The 19,905-nt window shown below is 43.7% G+C and overlaps 1 protein-coding gene and 1 long non-coding RNA gene across 5 annotated transcripts in view; both read left to right on the top strand.

The window, feature by feature from the left end:
* MYO1B (myosin IB) overlaps window positions 1-19,905 on the top strand; it is a 518,726-nt gene that overhangs the window by 249,259 nt on the left and 249,562 nt on the right. The gene's annotated exons all lie outside the window — the stretch shown is intronic.
* On the top strand, window positions 9,855-10,505 carry LOC134943587 (uncharacterized). Its single transcript, XR_010181627.1, has 3 exons — window positions 9,855-9,929; window positions 10,249-10,356; window positions 10,443-10,505. It is a non-coding gene; the product is annotated as an uncharacterized LOC134943587 (long non-coding RNA).

Below are 19,905 nucleotides of genomic sequence, written 5' to 3'. Positions count from 1 at the left end.
TTATTGAATATGTCAAATTCGGGTCCCGGCAGGAGGGTGTCTGATTGTCGAATTGTGTCGAATTAAATTGCATATACTCCATAGTGTTCCACAGGAGATACTGTTTTGTATTTTTCACTGTGTGTTTCAGTCACCTCACGCCGCTTAAATCCTCTGTTTGTGGTATACATTTGCTGTCACAATGCAGGTTTTTTTATTGCAGGTATTGTTTTTGTCTGACTATATTGTACTGTTGCGCCCTAAGGCTACATTCCCAATAATGTCTGCTACACAAGGCAGAAAATCCGCAGACGCTCCTGCATCATGCAGTGCTGGCGCCACGGATTTGACTTAGGAAAAGATTTCAGCTGAGGGTTCAAGTACTGGGTGCCCTGCACCTTCCAGTCAGTCTGCAGTACCAGTTGCCAATCATGACCCACCTTGGGCTGCTTTTTCAAATATGCTGACTACACTTGTAACACGACTTACGCACCCTGTGGGACCTCCTGTGCCATTACAGCCACATATTGTCCCTGTAGTTAATCTGCCATGGGCGGATACTCTGTCAACCCAATTACAGCAATTAAGTCAGTCATTGGTTAAACACAAACCTAACCCTCGCCCTACTGGGACCAAAGGGTCCTCTAAGCGGGCCATTTCTTCCTCACAATCACCTAATATTTAGGATAATTCCTTCGATGAGGATGGGGATTATACTGATCCTTCTGATACGGATACAGTTGTTTCTGATGAGGAATCTACAACTCAGGTTGATGTTCTTGAACAAGTGGAGGCTATCAAGCTGATACTCCAGATTGATAATGAGATTGAACCTCCTACTACGTCTAAGAAACCTGATAAGTTTAAACGTCAGAAGGTTGCTAAAGTAGTTTTACCTCATTTTGACCTCTTAATTGACATAGGCCAGGAAGCCTGGTCTTAGCCAGGAAAGAAATTTTCCCTGTCTAAAAGGATGTTGGCTCGTTATCCTATCCCTGTGGAGTTGAGTAACAAGTGGGAAACTCCACCGCCGGTGGACTCTCATGTCGCCCGTCTAGTGGTGTCTTCTACTCTGCCTATCACCACTGTCACTTTACTGAAGGAACCGATGGATAAGTGTGTGGAGGGATGCCTGAAGTCTATCTACACACTTACCAGTGCTGTACATAGACCCACTATGGAAGTCTCTTGGGCTGCAAAAGCTATTGAAGCATGGGTTCAGGCAGTTGAGGATGAGCTACCTCTAAATTTTTCTGACACTGCCAGACAATATCTGTCGTATATTACCACAGCCTCTCACTATATTCAGGAGGAGGCCTCTGATGCCGGTGTAATGGCGGCCAAGGCATCTACTGCGTCTATCCTGGCTCACCAAATTTTGTGGTTAAGGTCCTGGAAAGTGTGCCTGGACTCCAAAAAGACCTTGGAGGTGCTCCCTTTTAAGGGGGACATACTATTTGGGGAGGAGCTGAACAAGATTATGACTGACATGGCAACATCCAAGACTGCATGTCTCCCAAGTACCAATCCTTCTGCTCCGAAGGCTAAAAGTACCACTTTTCGTTCCTTTTGACCTCCAGGTAAATCAAAGGGTCAGGCTTATCCGAGATAGGCTCGTACTTCCAAAACCACCAAGCCCAAGTCTAAGCAATCTTGGGCCGCCCGTCAGCCTGCTTCTAAACAGGACAAGCCTGCAGCATGACGGGGCGGGCCTCCCTCTGGGGGACCCCAGGGTGGGAGGCCGACTTCTGCAGTTCGCCCAGACCTGGATAAGGACCAGTTATCTCTCACGGGTACACGATCTCTTTCAAGACACGCACCCCTCAATGGTTCTGCTCGACGGTTATCCCTTCAGATCCGCTGAAGGCACAAACTCTACACTTGGTTGTACAATCTCTCCTAGATACTGGAGTGATTGTGCCGGTACCTCTCTAGTCCCGAAACCAAATGGGTCCTCCCGGCATATACTCAACCTCAAATCTTTGAACAATTTGTGACTGTATCCAAATACCGTATGGAAACTCTGCGCTCTATTGTACTGGCTATGGAGCCCAAGGACTATATGGTATCCCTGGACATACAGAATGCTTACCTGCACATACCTATTGCCATGTCGCATCAGCAATATCTGCGTTTTGCTATTGGCAACCTACATTATCAATTCCAGGCTTTGCCTTTCGGACTGCCATGGCTCGGATCTTTACCAAGGTCATGGCAGTCATGATGGCTCTTCTCCGCCATCATGGTGTCAGGATCATGCCATATCTGGACGACTTGCTGATCCTGACAAACTCCCCAGAGGTTCTCCTCGGTCATCTAGAACTGACACTCCAATTCCTACAAGCTCACGGATGGCTCATCAACTAGGAAAAGTCCTCGCTGGTTCCTGCTCAGAGCATGGTGCACCTGGGGGCATTGCTGGACACACACAACCAATGATTGTTCTTGTCTCCAGAGAAAGTCCTGAAACTTCAGTATAGGATCAGATACTTCCTCTCTCACCAGAGAGTATCAATACACTCTACAATGCAAGTGCTAGGCCTCATGGTGTCTGCATTCCACATGGTAGAGTTTGCTCAATTTCATTCCCGCCCTCTGCAATGAATAAGCCTTTCCAAGTGGAACGGCATGCCTCACCGGATCAGGTCTCAAATTATCTCCTTGACTCTGGAGGTTCGTCTGTCACTGATCTGATGGCTACAGGACCAACAGTTGAGAAGGGGCCGTCCCTTCTGGATCTCCAACTGAGTCCTCCTAACAATGGATGCCAGTCTGCGGGGTTGGGGTGCGGTGTTGGAGCAACACTCTTTCCAGGTCAGTGAACCAAGGAGGAATCTCTCCTCCCGATAAACATTCTGAAAGTGCGGGCAGTGTTCAGTGCATTGACAGTGGCCCTGCCTCTGATACAGAACAGGCCTGTTCAAGTTCAATCCGACAACGCCACCACGGTGGCGTACATAAATCATCAAGGTGACACTCGAAGTCGCAAGTCAATGATGGAAGTGTAAAAAATTCTCCAATGGGCGGAGCGCCATCTGCCAGCCATATCGGCAGTGTTCATTTCGGGAGTCCTCAACTGGGAAGCGGACTTCCTCAGTCCTCAGGACGTACATGCCGGAGAGTGGAGTCTTCATCCCGAAGTCTTTCAACTGCAAGAAGGACGAGTAGTACTTCTAGTTGCTCCAGCGTGGCCCAGACGGCATTGGTTCTCAGACCTTCGGGGTCTCTCGACAGAGCGTCCTCTTCTACTTCATCAACGCCCAGACCTCCTCGTTCAGGGCCCTAGTGTCTACCCGGACCTGGCCAGACTGGATTTGACGGCGTTGCTCTTGAAGCATCACTCCTGAGAGCAAAAGGATTCTCTGAGGCGGTCATTAAAACTATGTTGAAGGCCCGTAAACCAGCTTCGGCTCGGAGTTATTGCAGGTTCTGTAATTCTTACTTCACTTTGTGTGCTGCTAAGAATTATGATGTGTATACTTTCAAAACTTCCAGACTTTTGGCTTTTCTCCTGCAAGGCCTAGACTTGGGCCTTCATCTGGCCTCCCTCTAGGTTCATATTTCTGCCTTGTCGGTATGGTTTCAGTGGAAAATTGCGTCTCTTCCTGACATTCACACTTTCACTCAGGGTGTTCTACGGATTCAGCCTCCCTATGTCTCTCCCGTGGCTCCATGGGATCTGTCTGTTGTATTGAATGCCCTGCAAGAGTCTCCATTTGAAACTCTTGAGTCTGTGGACCTTAAATGCCTTACGCTTAAGGTCGTTTTTCTGTTGGCTATTGCCTCTGCTAGGATGGTGTCGAACTGAGACGTTTTATCCAGTTGTCCACCCTTTCTTATATTTCACCGTGACCGGGCTGTTCTTCGAACTCACCCTGGTTATTTGCCTAAGGTGTTGTCATCTTTTCACCTTAACCAGGAGATTGTGATTCCGGCCTTCACCTCTTCTGGTCTGTCCTCCAAAGAAAAATCTTTGTATGTGGTACGGGCTCTCCGTGTCTATGTGGAGAGTACTGCCTCCATCAGGAGGTCTTTCTGATTCTCTTTTTGTATCTTTTGGTTTTCACAAACGTGACTGGCCTGCGAATAAGCAGACCTTGGCTAGATGGATTAGAATGGTGATTGCACAAGCCTATGCTGCTATCAAAGCCCATTCTACTCGGTCTGTAGGACCTTCTTGTGAGGCCCGCTTTGGCGCGCCTGCAGAACAATTGTGCAAGGTGGCTACATGGTCCTCAGTGAACACGTTCATCAGGTTCTATGCATTTGATATTTCCGCCTCTCAGGAGGCTCCCTTTAGACGCCGGGTTCTTGTGCCCTCTACAGTGTGTCCCCTGCCATGAGGAACTGCTTTAGGACATCCCCGATGTTATTCATTGTGGAATCCCAGTGTACCCTACTGCAGAAAAGGAGATTTATGGTAGACTTACCATGGTTAAATCTCTTTCTGCGAGGTACACTGGATTCCACAGGGCGCCCACCCTGACGCACTTAGCTTCTTTGGGTTCGTATGGCATTAGGCGCTGGTACCTTCTCCTGTCGCGAGAATGTGATTCTATGTGGCTACTGTCTTCCGTCTTTATTTTACCTGCTACTGCATTGGACTGGTTTATGAAACTGAGCTCCAGTGCCTGGAGGCGGGCTATAGAGGAGGCGGTGCAGTGCATCCTGGGAACAGTCAAAGCTTTAGCCTGTTGGTGCCTCGGATCAAGATCCAACTCTACACCCCATTGTTATTCCCTGTGGAATCCAATGTACTTCGCAGAAACAGATTTAACCATGTTAAGTCTACCATAAACTCCTTTTTAAACCATTTTTTTTTCTAAGTTTTAATGAAAAAAATAAATGAATTAATCATATATTTGAAGCCTTGATCAACTATGTTGTATGGCTTTCATGCATTAATAATGTGAGTAAGCTTTGATTTATTTTACTTTTTTCAATAAAATTATTTTTTAACAGTTCATTATTCCTATTACATCTGAATATATGTAGCTATAGGCTAAACATATTAATACATAGGGGCAAATGTAATAGAGAGAGAGTTTTAAAAAGTGAGAGATTTGGTAAGGTTTTGCAGGTTTTTTTTTTAAAGTGGCAATCATTTACACAGCAAGATCAACCTGGTTTTGCAGTGTAAATGATTGCAACTTTAAAAAAAAACAAATGAAAAACCTTCCCAAATCTCTCACTTTCTGAAACTCTCACTCTGTTACATTTGGCCCATAGTCCAGTGGATTCCAAACTTTTTTGAATCACGGCGCCCTAGAATATCAGAATTTTTTTTCATGGCACCCCTAGGCCAAATATTTCTTATTGAGAAATTTAGAAAGAAATATTATATTAAGTAGATTGCGTTTATATGTCATCCTTAGGGTCAGTTGTGTGGTGAGGGACAAGATTTGCTTCTGTTTGCCTATTATATTGACCATGAATAATTTGAATTGGTCCTGGACCACCAACCCCAGGCACACAGGAAACCACGAGGCACCCCAGGAAACCACGGCACACAGTTTGGGAACCTCTGTAGTCTCTTGTGACTGATTTTTGGAGTAAATCCTGTACAATACATTGTTTTTCATTTGTTTTAGATTCTCTATCCTTTCGTACCTTACAATCCATTTCATCGCGGGGTGACTGCTTATCATATGCTTTTCCCTCTCTAAAAGCCAGTACACATTAGGAGAGATGTGTGCTGAGCAATCTGTCACAGACCGCTCAGCACACCTCTCCCCCCGCTCAGCACAGTGCGATGTGTGCTGAGCGAGGGGGGGCGCTCATTTCACCCAGCGGGTGAAATGAACGATGTGCTAGATTGTGCCTGCATGCAGGCCAATCTAGCACCAGCGATAGCGACGTGTGGTGCCGCGCATCGCTGTCACTGGGGGGCATACACACGAGAGATCCATGCTTAAAATCTAAGCAATCTAGTCAGATTGCTTAGATTTTAAGAAAGGATCTCTCTGTGTGTACTCCCCTTTACTTATATTATCTTCTACACCACACTCCTTACAATGGCATCTAGCCCTCATGTGTCATGTTCGTTGATGCAGCAATGTTTATATACCTTGTACTTGTCCTATATTGTCTTGTACTGTAAGCCACTGTTCTTGTTTTGTTCATTTGTTTATGTACTTTGTTAGGCACTGCGGAACTGTTGTGGGTTCGTATAAATAAATGAACATAATACATACAAAGTACACACAGAGAGAGATTAAATTGAAAATAAGAACAACAAATTAATGTAAAGCATTAGTCCTACTTATTACTTATAATTAAATAAATCTGAATAGTAATACAAAATGGAAAATGCTAAATCGTTTTTTAGGAGGGATCGGCTTCAGTTGCAGTTTAGCAAAATTGCAAATCGGACAATTATTAGTCAACTGCGCATGCACTGTGTATGCATTGCACATGAGTCAGAGCCGAAATGCGATCGTAGGCCCAGCAGGGTGCGATTACTGGGAAGTGCCCATTTGTGGGAGGTTACATGGCCGTTTTCAGGGTGTTTATCTGACGTCAGTTGCAATGGATGGCAGCAAAAAACATGGCTCCATTCTCATTATTCGGAGTAGCCCTGATTCATCCGCAACTGTCGATGGTACTCAATTCTGTATATGTATCACAATTATGCAACTGCATGCGCAAATTTGTGAAAGTATCAGTGGCGTCTTTTTTTATTTTTTGGCTTTTTTTTTTTAGCAGAAGCATGATTGAGAAAATCGCACTTTCTGCCTCAATAGCAATCCAAGCTGAATAATGTCCCATGTACCTGTGTTAGCGCACAAGAGCATTGTTCTGCTGAAAGAGGAAAGGAACTTCCCCAATCTGTTGCCACAAAGGTGGAAACGAGCTATTCACTACAATGTATTTGGTGTGGTATGGCGGGTCGACCATACTTAGGTCGACAGTGTCTAGGTCGACCACTATTGGTCGACAGGGATTCTAGGTCGACATGAGGTTTTATTAAAAAAATTGGTGTTTTCTCCATACAGTGACTGGGAACCCCAATTAGTGCACTGTGTCCCCTCACATGGCTCGCTTCGCTCACCATGCTTTGTGCAAGGTGCCTCGCTCCGCTACCGCTGTGCTCGGCACTGGTTACTATTCCCAAATCTTAGTCCACGTGGATCGTTAAGTATGAAAAAGTATAAAAAAAAGAAAAAAAATTGTAAAAAAAAGTCATGTCGACCTTTTTTTACCTATCGACCTACTTACTGTCGACCTAGACAGTGTCAGCCTAAGTGTGGTTAAGATTTTTCTTCACTGAAAGCAAGCCATTGGGTCTAGAACTCAGTGATGGCTAACCTTGACACTCCAGCTGTTGTTGAATTACACATCCCAGCATGCTTTGCAACAGTTTTGCTATTTGGCTTTGCTAAAATTGATGCAGGGCATGCTGGGATGTGTAGTTCAACAACAGCTGGAGTGTCAAGGTTAGCCATCACTGGTAGGTCAAACCATTATTCCTCCTCCACCAAAAATTGCTGTTGGCAGTACATATTTGGACAGAAAGAGTTCTCTTCACATCCTCCAAACTTAGTGTATTTGTCAGTCACCGTACTAATGGTGAAGTACAATTTGTCACTTCAATCAGTGCATTGCCACTGCTCCAAAGACCAGTGGTGGTGTGGTTTACACCACTGTGGCCAAGATTTTTTCTATTGCACTGATTGTGATCAGAGGCTTGATTGCGGCTGCTCAGGCATGGAAACAATCTATGAGGCTCCTGAGCTACAGTTCTTATTGTGATGCTTCTTCTAGAGTCAGTTTGGAACACATGATTTTTTTTGCACATTTGTGGGCTGGAGTTATCTGACATTTCCACTTCACAATAATGCCTCCTGTGGTTGACCAGGTCAGACATTTGATGAATTGACTTCTTGGAAAAAAATCCTTTTATGATGGAGCCATGTTGAAAGACATTTCGTGCTTCCGTACAACTCATTCTGCCACTAATCTTTGACGGTGGAGATTGTATGCTTTGTTTTAAGTACCTTTTAGCAATGGGTGTGGCTGAAATGGGGAAACACTAATTAGAAGGGTGTCCACATACTTTTGGACATGTCTTGTCTAATAGTTTCCCATCTGTTGGTGCTCACGTTAAATGATGCCCTGTTAGCTTTAATTGTCTTCTGGCTTTCATGTTTTGGGATTTGACAGATCTATAATAAGTGAAAGCATAATTAAAGGAAAGCAAATGAAACATGGTATTTGTGGTGGTAGGCATTTTTTTAGTGAGATAGTTTTATATTTCAAAGTAAGAGGTTATTTTAAAAAAAAATTATATTCTAGTTTTTGTTAACGAGTGCACAGTGTGTTTTAACCTGTTTTGGCTCGGGTGCGTAATTTTCTATTTTATAATATTTTTTTAAGGGATGGCTAATTTTGAACCAATTAAGAAAAATCTGGTGTTTCTACAGCAAGATACATTGGTTTCCACAGGAAAACATTGGGGTGTAGAGTGGATCTTGAACCAGAGGCACCAACAGGCTAAAGCTTTAGGCTGTCCCAGGATGCATTGGGGCCTATTCCATAACCCCGCCTCCAGACACTGAGAGCTCAGTTTCGAGTTTGTGCCTGCAGCAGCAGGTCACTTAAAAGGAGGGCTGCACTGGGCAGCCCTGAAAAAGCTTTCTAAGAAGATTTCTTCAACTAGGCTGTCAGCGCTGTATGTCAGGGTGACTCTTCAGTGCTGCAGCTCCATAACCTCCCAAGTGGCGTTGCATACTACTGCGGCTCAGTTCCTGGGTACTTGCGGCGGAGAAAATCCGGCTTAGGAACACATTCGCAGACCGCTCTCCTAGATCATGTGGCTTCCACGGGATGAGTTAAGAGGGTCCCACAGGCGGGACCCACCATTAAATCCCGGTCCGTCCGCGACCTAGGGAGAGGGGTCGCGGCGCTGGTATGGACAGTCACCAAGCAGGGGCCCCATTAGACCGCCAGGGTGTAAGAGCATGGGTTGGGTGTACAAACGCCCATTTAAAAAGGCTATGAAGTACCGTCAATGGAAGTCCAGCATAGGGGAACCGGTGCTTGACCTGTAGCCCCTTCGACGGCCCAGGGCGCCATCTCCACATAGATTTCCCACCCTGGAGCTGCCTCATACTCTCTCTCATTCCCTGACAGAGATGCTGGGTGCCATCTTCTGATCATAGCTACTACTGGTCTCTGGGATTGCAGGGCAAGGTCTCCCTTGTAAAGCCGCCTGCATACAGAGCTGTGTCTTTACAACCTCTTGAGTATTCTACATGTCTTTATACAGACAGCGTTAGTTAAGAAAGAGTGTACCTGTTACAGAATATATTGTGCGAGTATTCTGATATATACCTCCGGTCTAGGACCGCACTGTGTCCATAGATATATATATATATATACAACACAAAAAAAATTATCCTTATCTTGCGCCTAAAGGAAAAGAGCAGCACTACAGGTGAGATCTCCGTTGCCAAATCTCAAACTTACATAAACAGAAAAAACAATTCCTGAGTGCGCTAAAGTTCATGTATAGATTGAACGGAAGTCCTTCCAAATGGATATATCTTATACTGTAGAAGATGGGGTTTTCTGGATTCCTACAGTGGATAACCCCTCACCAAAAAGTCACCCAAACAAACAATTAGAATAAAATTATTTAATAACAAAATGAATTCATAAAAAGCCTTATACAGAAGGTCTTATGAACTATTGTACATGAAAACAAATTATTTTATGATTCCATAAATATCCAGTAGGTGATATGGATGTACGAACTCCCTCACCTTAACAAGGTGAGTGCTTTTTTCTGATACATTTGTGTTTAAAGGCTGCAGTTAAATCATTATCTTAAAATGATTGTACTTATATGTTACAATAGTTGAATTATCTTTTATTTTAAGATACAACTGTGGGTCCTTTTGGAAGTTCCAGTTTATTAATAATTATCTTTACTCTGGATATACCTTTTGGTATGTATATATTTTCTGTATTCTTTGCTGAGGAAAATTGTAATAGCTGATACACCTTATGCAAACCAAATTATGTCCCCTTTTTTTGCAGATGCTTCCGTATCTATCTATATATATATATATATATATATATATATATATATATAAAAAAATATATATATATATTTTTCCATTGCACTGAATCAGTACATGGTTTTAGGTATGTGCCTTTGGAGTACCTTTTTCATCTTTATTTTTATTGTTTTCAGTATACTCATAAATCTTTTTTTCTCTCAGCTAATCATATAGTACATGGCCCATTTTCACTCTATTTTGGCAGGGTGATCCAGTACTAAAGATGGAAAGGCTCTTTTTAGAGTCAAAGTGGGAAGCCACTTTTTAAGGTCCATGTTCCTTTTATATATGAAGAGCTTGCCTTTATATAAAGGTACTTTATTTCATTCCATTTATTCACAGCAGTTTTTTAGTTGAAGGAAGGCACAACCCCTCACAATGAGTCTTCTTTTTACTTAGGTTGTTTTAAAAACATCTTTACTGCAGAACTATTGATGTAATATTTTGATCCTAACATTTTTGGTAGGTGCTCATTAATTTCGTTTTTTTCACTTAATATTATACCCTAAGAATATCAGTTTTTTCAAGAATTATAATTAGTTTCTCTATGTCCCCAAACAAGCTAGCCCTGATGAAGTCAAATAGACGAAACGCGTTGGGTTTATCAGCTACAAATCAGTAATCCAGTTGAGGATAACGCTCCTTTGTACCAAGTTTACACCTTGTTAAGGTGAGGGAGTTCGTACATCCATATCACCTACTGGATATTTATGGAATCATAAAATAATTTGTTTTCATGTACAATAGTTCATAAGACCTTCTGTATAAGGCTTTTTATGAATTCATTTTGTTATTAAATAATTGTATTCTAATTGTTTGTTTGGGTGACTTTTTGGTGAGGGGTTATCCACTGTAGGAATCCAGAAAACCCCATCTTCTACAGTATAAGATATATCCATTTGGAAGGACTTCCGTTCAATCTATACGAGAACTTTAGCGCACTCAGGAATTGTTTTTTTTATATATATATATATATCTATCTGTGTGTGTGTATATATAATAATATATACAAATTCACCCTTCTGCAGCACTCAGGAAAGAAAAACAATGCGGCAGGTCTCCTGGTCAACGTTTCAATGTTCACACATTTTCGTCAGTGTGAAGACTGAAACGTTGACCAGGAGACCTGCCGCTATGTTTTTCTTTCCTGAGTGCCGCAGCAGGGTGAATTTGTGTAAATAACACTGAGGTCCAGCAGTGTGAAACTGAGAGCATCGGGGTTAACATACCATATGTCACATGCAGGGGTGAGTGCCGGAAAATAGCTTGATATATAAATCCACAGCCCCCTGGGGGGATGAGATGGCACTCACCAGACTTTACATCTGAATAATGTCCAATGTTTATATTCAGCAAATATGCCTCAATGAATAGGCCAAAGTTTTGGTCCAGACAAGGACCTTTATCAAGGCTTTCAAATAACCCAAACAAGTCAGCACAAGGGGGGGACAGGAACATAAAGTAATGCCTCCCAGGCCTCTGTTTAAATACTAAAAAACGACGCCAACAGGCATAATTGCGTTCCAGCTCCGGAACGGATGACGTCACTTCCGGAAATACCGGAAGTGTCTGTGCGCTAATATAGTGTATTAATAATGACATTAATAGAGGAAAGCATTGGTGGAGGATCTAAATATAAGTGTGGACATAGTACTCTCAACGCCAGGGTACCAGAGAGTACTGTAAAGGGGAGTAAGGTGCTGCGCCGGGAACCAGTGACTAGCACATTGAAAACTAAGTAAAAAATGAAGCATGAAGAGACTCAAAAAATAACTAAATAAATTATATATATATATATATATATATATATATATATATATATATATATACATAAAGAAATATATATAATAAAGAAAAAGACTGGACAGTTGACAAAAAGATTAGGTATTTCTTCAATTTCATAAAGATAAAGCAAAACTCAAAAGAGAAAAAGAAGTTATCGGTAATGTCACACATTAAAGGATCAAAGCAGCACAGGGGAACCCAACCTCGGTAGATTCGTAGAAAAATTATATACAAGGGGAGAAAAAATATAAATAAAACATCAAAAATGTCAAAAATATATATGTATATATTTGTCGAAAAAACATCTCATGGTTCCAGAAGCAGATTCTTGTAATCCATAGGGTCACACGTCAACATATACACATCTTGGTTCCAGAAGCAGATCCTTGTACTCCATACGGGCACACGTCCGTTCAGAGGTCAAAAGGCTAGGCTCTCATTTGAAAGCATGGGTCGTGATGGTTTAAAAAGTAATCTTCACTGGGTTATCTCAAGAAGATCGATAGATGCTTATTTTCATTCATCCCCCTGGGGGAGATCCTGTCCAATGTGTGAATCCACCGGCTTTCAGTCTTTCGCAACTGTAGAGCCCTATCGCCCCTTCGTGGTGGTGGGGGGACCCAGTCAATCAATTTACATCGTAGGTCTGAGACCTGATGTCCAGCCGAGAGAAACTGTCTAGCAACAGGTTGCTCTGCCATTCCAGTCTCGATAGCTTGTCGGATCGTTAGTCTGTGATTGGCCATCCTATCTCGAAATCTCCTGGTGGTCATCCCTACATAGCAGAGGCCACAGGGGCACATAAGAATATATATAAGGTGATCCATGAGATAATGTAGTCTGTACTTGATACAAATCTTCTGGCCAGTGTGAGGATGTGGGAATGTTGGGCCCGTCAGCATACTCCTGCAGATGGTGCAGCCGGTACATTTAAAACAGCCTGGTTTCCTCTCAAGGAGCCAAGTAGTGTTCTGCTTAGTCTTAGGGCGGCCAGTGGGTCTTAGTAACATCTGTTAATGATTGGGTGCTCTCCTGTAGGCCATCATCGGTGGCCCACACTGACTCATTTTGAGGGATGGATCCGATTTAATCATATGCAAATGGTTTGATAAGGTTTTCTGTATTGAGTCAGACATGTTGTCAAAAGTGGTGGTATAAATCATATGCTACGCTCGTGGCTTAGTCTGGGTAACAAGTCCAATCTGAGTATGTTGGAATTTGTATTTTTGAGACACCTCATAATTTTCTTTTTTTTGTATCCTAGCTCTCGAAACCTGTCTGCCATCTCCTTAAGCTGTTTTTCTCTGATAGCTGTGTTGTGCATCACCCTCATGAATTGTGATACCGGATGGTTTTCTTTGAGGGCTGGTGGATGTTGGCTGGAGGGCAGGAGTAGGGTGTTCCTATCGGTTTCTTTACGGAACAATTGCGTATTGATTTTGCCATCCTCAATCATGATGGTGATGTCCAAGAAATTAATTGACATGCTATCTGACTGGTGCATGAATTTAAGCAGATGATCCATGCCGTTAAGATCGATTATCGTAGTCTCAAATGACTCAGTCGAGCCATACCACAGGAGGAAGACGTCATCAATGAATCTTTTATAGAATTTAATTTGAGAACCATAAGTTGGATAAATGTATGTCCTTTCATAATCCGTCATGTACAGGTTGGCATATGAGGGTGCCATGTTGGAACCGATCGCTGTCCCTGAGCGTTGGATGTAATAGTTATCCAGATAGGAGAAGTGGTTACATTTCAAGACCAATTCGGCTAATGACACTAGAAATTCTGTAGGCGGCCCCTCACGTTCATGTCGTGTCAACACATTCCTCAAAGTCTGTAGTCCCTCAACATGGGGGATGACTGTATACAGCGATCCAACGTCCGTGGTCGCTAATATAACATTGTTCCATGGGATATCAATAATTTTTAGTTTATTGAGGAAATCGGTTGTGTCTCTGATGTAGCTTTCACTTAGTTGGACAATAGGTTGCAAAAAACTGTTGATGTAGATGGCCAAAGGTTGCAGTAAGGACTTACAGGCCGAAATAATCGGTCTACTGGGTGGGTCAGAGAGGCACTTGTGTATCTTGAGGAGGGTGTAGATAAACGGGCACACAGGTTGGGGAACATTAAGGTAGTCTAATGTGGCTTTATCCAACCACCACTGGGTGTTCCCTACCCTCAAAATTTTATGCACCTCAGTCTTAAAACCCGGGTTATGTTGTGCCTTTTTTGTGGCACTACTATACTAAATTTTGTGACAAAGAAGGCTTTGTGTTACATAGAGTAATAGTCATTAGTGCGATACATATGGATTCACATCGATATGTTTTTGTTTTTCTTGTTTTTTTCCTATTCTACATTTTTTTCATTGTGCCTTTTCTGGTGATTTTTGTAATTTTTTTTCTATTACTGTTTGCCTCATTATTATTGTTGGTCTCAATTCCCCCATGTGTTCAGTACCCAGTTCGATACTCCTAGGTCTCTGTTTAAATGGGGAAAGTGGAACAAGGGTTACCATATCAACATTTCTGGAATTTACTCCATAGCGCTGCTTACTGGCTTTCCATAGCGCATGCTCTGTGGTATTTGCTAGTTCTCATTTGATGTATGCATTGCACATGCGCCGGTGGCCCGCACGTCACGGGACAGGTATGTTCATGTGACCGCATGACGTCACAGGGGCATACGCACCCACCCGGCACCTTAGACCCCCTTTACAGTACTCTCTGGTACCCTGGTGTTGAGAGAACTATGTCCACACTTATATTTAGATCCTCAACCAATGTTTTCCTTTTTTAATGTCTTTATTAATACACTATATTAGCGCATGGACACTTCCGGTATTTCCAGAAGTGATGTCATGCGTTCTGGAGCTGGAACGCAATTATGCCTGTTTGGCGCCGTTTTTTTTTTAAACAGAGACCTGGGAGGCATTACCTTATGTTCCTGTCCCCCCTTGTGCTGACTCGTTTGGATTGATTGAAAGCCTTGATGAAGGTCCTTGTCTGGACCGAAACGTTGGCATATTCATTGAGGCATATTTGCTGAATAAAAACATTGGACATTCAGTTGTAAAATCTGGTGAGTGCCATCTCATCCCCCCAGGGGACTGTGGACTTCTACATTTATTGGATATTTTTATATTCATTTGTATGGCACCCCAGCAGTCGTCTCCTGTTGGGTGAGAGTGCAGTACTTGTGTTATTGTCCAGTGCAACTTTATTGTGATAATAATTTCTGCATTGCCTGCGACTGTGTGTGCCTGTATCTGCTGTGTGGTTTCACTGTGTTTTACAGATATAACTGTCACTATATTCTGTACCCTAATAGACTAGGTGTGTCTGGGTCCACTAATATAGTGCGTCACAGTATTTATCAAATACATACAGTATATTCTACCGTGTACTCAGTCACATAATACCGGATTTTTTTCGCAGGTATTGTACTTTGTCTGGCAATATCGTACTAAGTCGCTCTGTTTTTGCATTCTCACATAATGTCAGAAAGGTCAGTAAATCAGTGGAAGCTCCTGCATCATGCAGGCATGCTCCAGGGATTTACCAGAGGGGTAAGTGTCATATGACGGTCTGTGTACTAATTGTCATACGCCTCCCAGTCAGTTCGCAGATCCTGCACCTGCAATGGAGCCATCCTGGGCTGCGTTCACCAACCTACTGGTGGAACGCCTAGCGCCCCCTATGGCACCACCGGTGCACTGCCATCTCATGTTGCCCTATGCAGCAAGTAAATCAGTATCTGGTTAGACAGAAACCTACACCAGGTCACTCCCATGTCTCTGGGTTCTCTAAGTGGGCTGCTTCCTCCTCGCAATCCAAAAACCTCTCTGCTGTCTCATCTGAAGAGGAGAGGAAGCATACGGTTCTGTCAGACACTGAATCCTGTGTTACTGATGAGGATTCCCCTTTGCAGATTGATGTCCCTGCCCTAGTGGATGCTAATAGCATATCCTTCAAATCACTGATGAGGATTACACTACTGTGGCAAAGAAAACTGATAAGTTAAACAGCGGAAGGTGGTTAAAACTATATTACCCCATTCTGATCATCTTGTGGACATCAGACGGGAACCCTGATCTAATCCAGCGAGGAAATTCCCTCTGCTAAAACGGGTCTTGACTCGCTATCCTCTCCCTTGCGTTTTAACAAATGGGAAACTCCACCGCTGGTGGATTCTCACATCACCCGCCTCGTGGTGTCATCCACTCTGCCTATTACCACTGTCACCTCACTGAAGGAACTGACAGATAAGTATGTGGAGGGATGCCTGAAGTCTGCATACTCCCTTACTGGTGCCATTCATAGACCCACTATAGCTGCCTCTTGGACTGCAAAAGGTATTGCGGCGTGGGATCAGGCATTAGAGGAAGAGTTGCCCGAGGATATATCTGACAATTCCAGACAATACCTGTCTCACATTACCACCGCCACCTAATATGTTCAGGAGGCGTCCTCTGAGATGGGTGTATTGGCATCCAAGGCGTCGACCACGTCTGTCCTGGCTTGCCGCATATTGAAGTTAAGGTCATGGAAAGTGGACCTGGACTCCAAAAGACCTTGGAGGTACTCCTCTTCACTGGGAATATTATGTTTGGGGAAGACCGTAATAAAATAGTTTCTGAAATAGCAGCCGTTAAGACGGCTTTTCTCCCCACCACTAATCCTTCTGCAAAAGGCAATAGGCACCACTTTTCGTTCCTTTCAGACTCAAAGCAATGCAAAAGGTTAGGCATACCTGAGACAATCTTGTGCTCCCAAAACTATAAATCCCAAGGCCAAACAATCCTGGGCAGCCCATCAGCCTGCTTTAAAACATGATAAGCCTGCTGCATGACGGGGCGGGCCTCCCTCTGGGGAATCCCAGGGTGGGAGGCCAAATTCTACAGTTCACCCAGGTCTGGTTAAAGACCACATCAGATGCATGGGTACTGGAAGTTGTCTCTCATGAGTATGCAGTCTTGTTTAAGAGACGTCCCCCTCGCAAGTTTTGCACTACTGCCCTCCTTTTGGATCTGATAAAAAGGTGCAAACTCTACAAACTGTGGGGAGTTCCCTCCTGAGTACAGAAGTGATTGTGCCGGTACCTCAGTCCCAGCGAGGCAGAGGTTGTTACTCGACCCTGTTTCTGTCTCGAAACTCAGTGGATCCTTCCGGTCTATACTACATCTCAAATCTTTAAACAAGTTTGTGAGTGTCCAGGTTTCATATGGAAACACTGCGCTCCATTGTACTGGCTGTGAAACCCAGAGACTATATGGTATCCCTGGATATACAGGATATATACCTATTGCCATATCGCATCAGCAGTTTCTGCGGTTTGCTAATGACGACCTCCATTCCAATTCCAGACTCTACTATTTGGACTGGCTATGGATCCTCGGATCTTCACAAGGTCGTGGCTGTTATGACTGCTCATATCCGTCGCCAGGCAGTCAGAATCCTGCCGTATTGCAAAAATGATATCAAACCAAGAGAATATATCAAAACAGGCGCTACTTTGAGCTGGTTTTCTTAGCAGCTGTTTGAGAGGAGATAGTCACTCTTCACAACAAGATTAAACAAAACAGAAGAAAAAACAGTGCTTCTAATAATCAAATATGTGTTAGGTAGCCAGTGAGTTCCATGGTAATCTGAATTAAAATGACATTTATTAAAAGATTTTTTTTTAAAGTGTTTTAACATGCAAACGTTATAAGCACTGTACCATCTGCACCTGTGGTGCTTATAACTTTTGCATGTGTATTGTATCATTTCAAATTGTGTGTGATTCTATATGTAGATATTGTTAGTCAGTTAAAACACTTTTTAAAAAATCTTTTTTAATAAATATTTTAATGTCATTTTAATTCAGATTACCATGGAACTCACTGGCTACCTAATGCATGTTTGATTATTAGAAGCGGTTTTTTTCTTCTGTTTGGTAGAATCCTCCCGTATCTAGGTGACCTGTTGATTCTGGCAAATTCCCACAACCTCAGTCATCTGCAACTGAAGGTAACCTTCCTGCAAGTACACGGTTGGATTATCAAATGGAAGAAGTCTGCGCTGGTTCCAGGTCAGAGCATGGTGCACCTGGGGGGTACTCCTGGACACACAAAGTCAGAGACTATTTCTGTCTCCAGAAAAAGTCCTGAAACTTCAGGACAGGATGAGATGCTTCCTTAGTTAGCTCAGAGTGTCTATAAACTCAGCAATGCAGGTACTTGGCTTGATGGTGTCGGCCTTCGACATGGTAGGGTACGCCCAATTTCATTACCGCCCACTACAGGTTATCCCTTTCCAAGTGGGGCGGCATGCCTCATTGTATCAGATCTTACATGATCTCTTTAACTCCGGAGGTTTTCCTGTCACTGACCTGGTGAATCTAGGACCAGCAAGAGCAGGGGCCATCCCTTCTAGGTTCCCGACTGGGCTCTGCTGACAACGGACGCCAGTCTCAGGGGATGGGGAGCGATGTTCGAGCAACACTCTTTTCAAGGTCGTTGGATCAAGGAGGAATCACTCCTTCCAATAAATATTCTGGAGCTGAGGGCTGTGTTCAATGCACTATTTCTCACCCTGCCTCTAGTACAGAACAGGCCTGTTCAAGTATGATCAGACAATGCCACCACGGTGGCATACATAAGCCATCAAGACGGCACTCAAGGCCGCATGGCAATGAACGAAGTGTTAAAAACCCTTTGTTGGGTGGAACGCCATCTGCCAGCCATATCGGCAGTGTTTATTCCAGGTCCTGAACTGGGAAGAGGACTTCATTAGTACCCAGGACATGCATGCTGGAGAGTGGAGTCTTCATCCAGAAGTCTTTTGACTCCTAGTGGACAGGTGGTGTCTGCCAGACGTAGACCTCATGGCGTCTCGACACAATTATAAGGTTCCAGTCTTCGGATCAAGGACCAGGGATCCTCAAGCAGCATTCATGGATGCTCTAGCGGTTCCATGGAACTTTCAGCTGCCCTTTGTGTTCCCTCCAGTGTCTCTCCTGCCCAGGGTACTGTGGAAGTTATATCAAGAAGGAGGAATACTACTTCTAATCGCTCCAGCGTGGCCTCGATGCCATTGGTTCTCAGAACTGCAGGGTCTATCGACGGAGCATCCCCTTCTACTTCCTCAGCACCCGGACCTCCTCGTACAGGGCCCTTGTCTCTACCCAGACCTGGCCAGACTGACTTTGACAGCGCGGCTCTTGAAGCATCACTCCTGAGGGCCAAAGGATTTTTCGAGGAGGTCATCGAAACTATATGAAAGCCTGCAAACAGGCATCTCCCTGTATTTATTACAGGGTTTGGAATTCTTACTTCGCCTGATGTGCTGCTAAGAATTATGATGCATATCGATTCAGAACGTTCTGAATCCTGGCTTTTATGCAATGATGCCTTGACTTGGGTCTTCGTCTGGCCTCCCTCAAGGTTCACATATCTAACTTGTCGGCATGGTTTCAGAGAAAAATTGCATCTATACCGGACGTTCATACTTTCACTCAGGGTGTCCTAAGCATTCAGCCTCCCTATGTCCTTCCAGTGGTTCCATGGGATCTGTCTGTTGTACTGAATGCCCTGCAAGAGTCTCCAATGAACCTCTTGAGTCAGTGGACCTGAAATGGCTCACGGCCAAGGTCCTGTTCTTGCTGGCTATTGCCACTGCAAGAAGGGTGTCGGACTTAGGCGCTTTGTCCTGTCGTCCACCCTTCTTGATATTTCACAGTGACTGGGCAGTTCTATGAACTCGTCCTGGTTTTTTACCTAAGGTGGTGTCATCATTTCACCTTAACCAAGAGATTGTGGTTCCGGCCTTTATCTCTTCAGATTTGTTCTCCAAAGAGTGATCTTTGGATGTGGTAAGGGCTCTCCGTATATATGTGGAGAGGACTGCCTCCATCAGGTCAGATTCCCTTTTTGTCTTGTTTGGTTTTCACAAACGTGGCTGGCCTGCGAATGAGTAAAGCTTGGCCAGTTGGATTAGAATGGTGATTGCACAAGCTTATGCGCAGACTGGTCTCCCAGCTCTTGCTGCAATAAAGCCCATTCTACTCTGTCTGTTGGACCTTC

This window comes from Pseudophryne corroboree, chromosome 7, assembly GCF_028390025.1.
Source record: "Pseudophryne corroboree isolate aPseCor3 chromosome 7, aPseCor3.hap2, whole genome shotgun sequence".
Taxonomy (NCBI): Eukaryota; Metazoa; Chordata; class Amphibia; order Anura; family Myobatrachidae; genus Pseudophryne; species Pseudophryne corroboree.
Note: the sequence above shows the minus strand (reverse complement) of the source record. Positions and strands in the feature narration are given on the sequence as shown.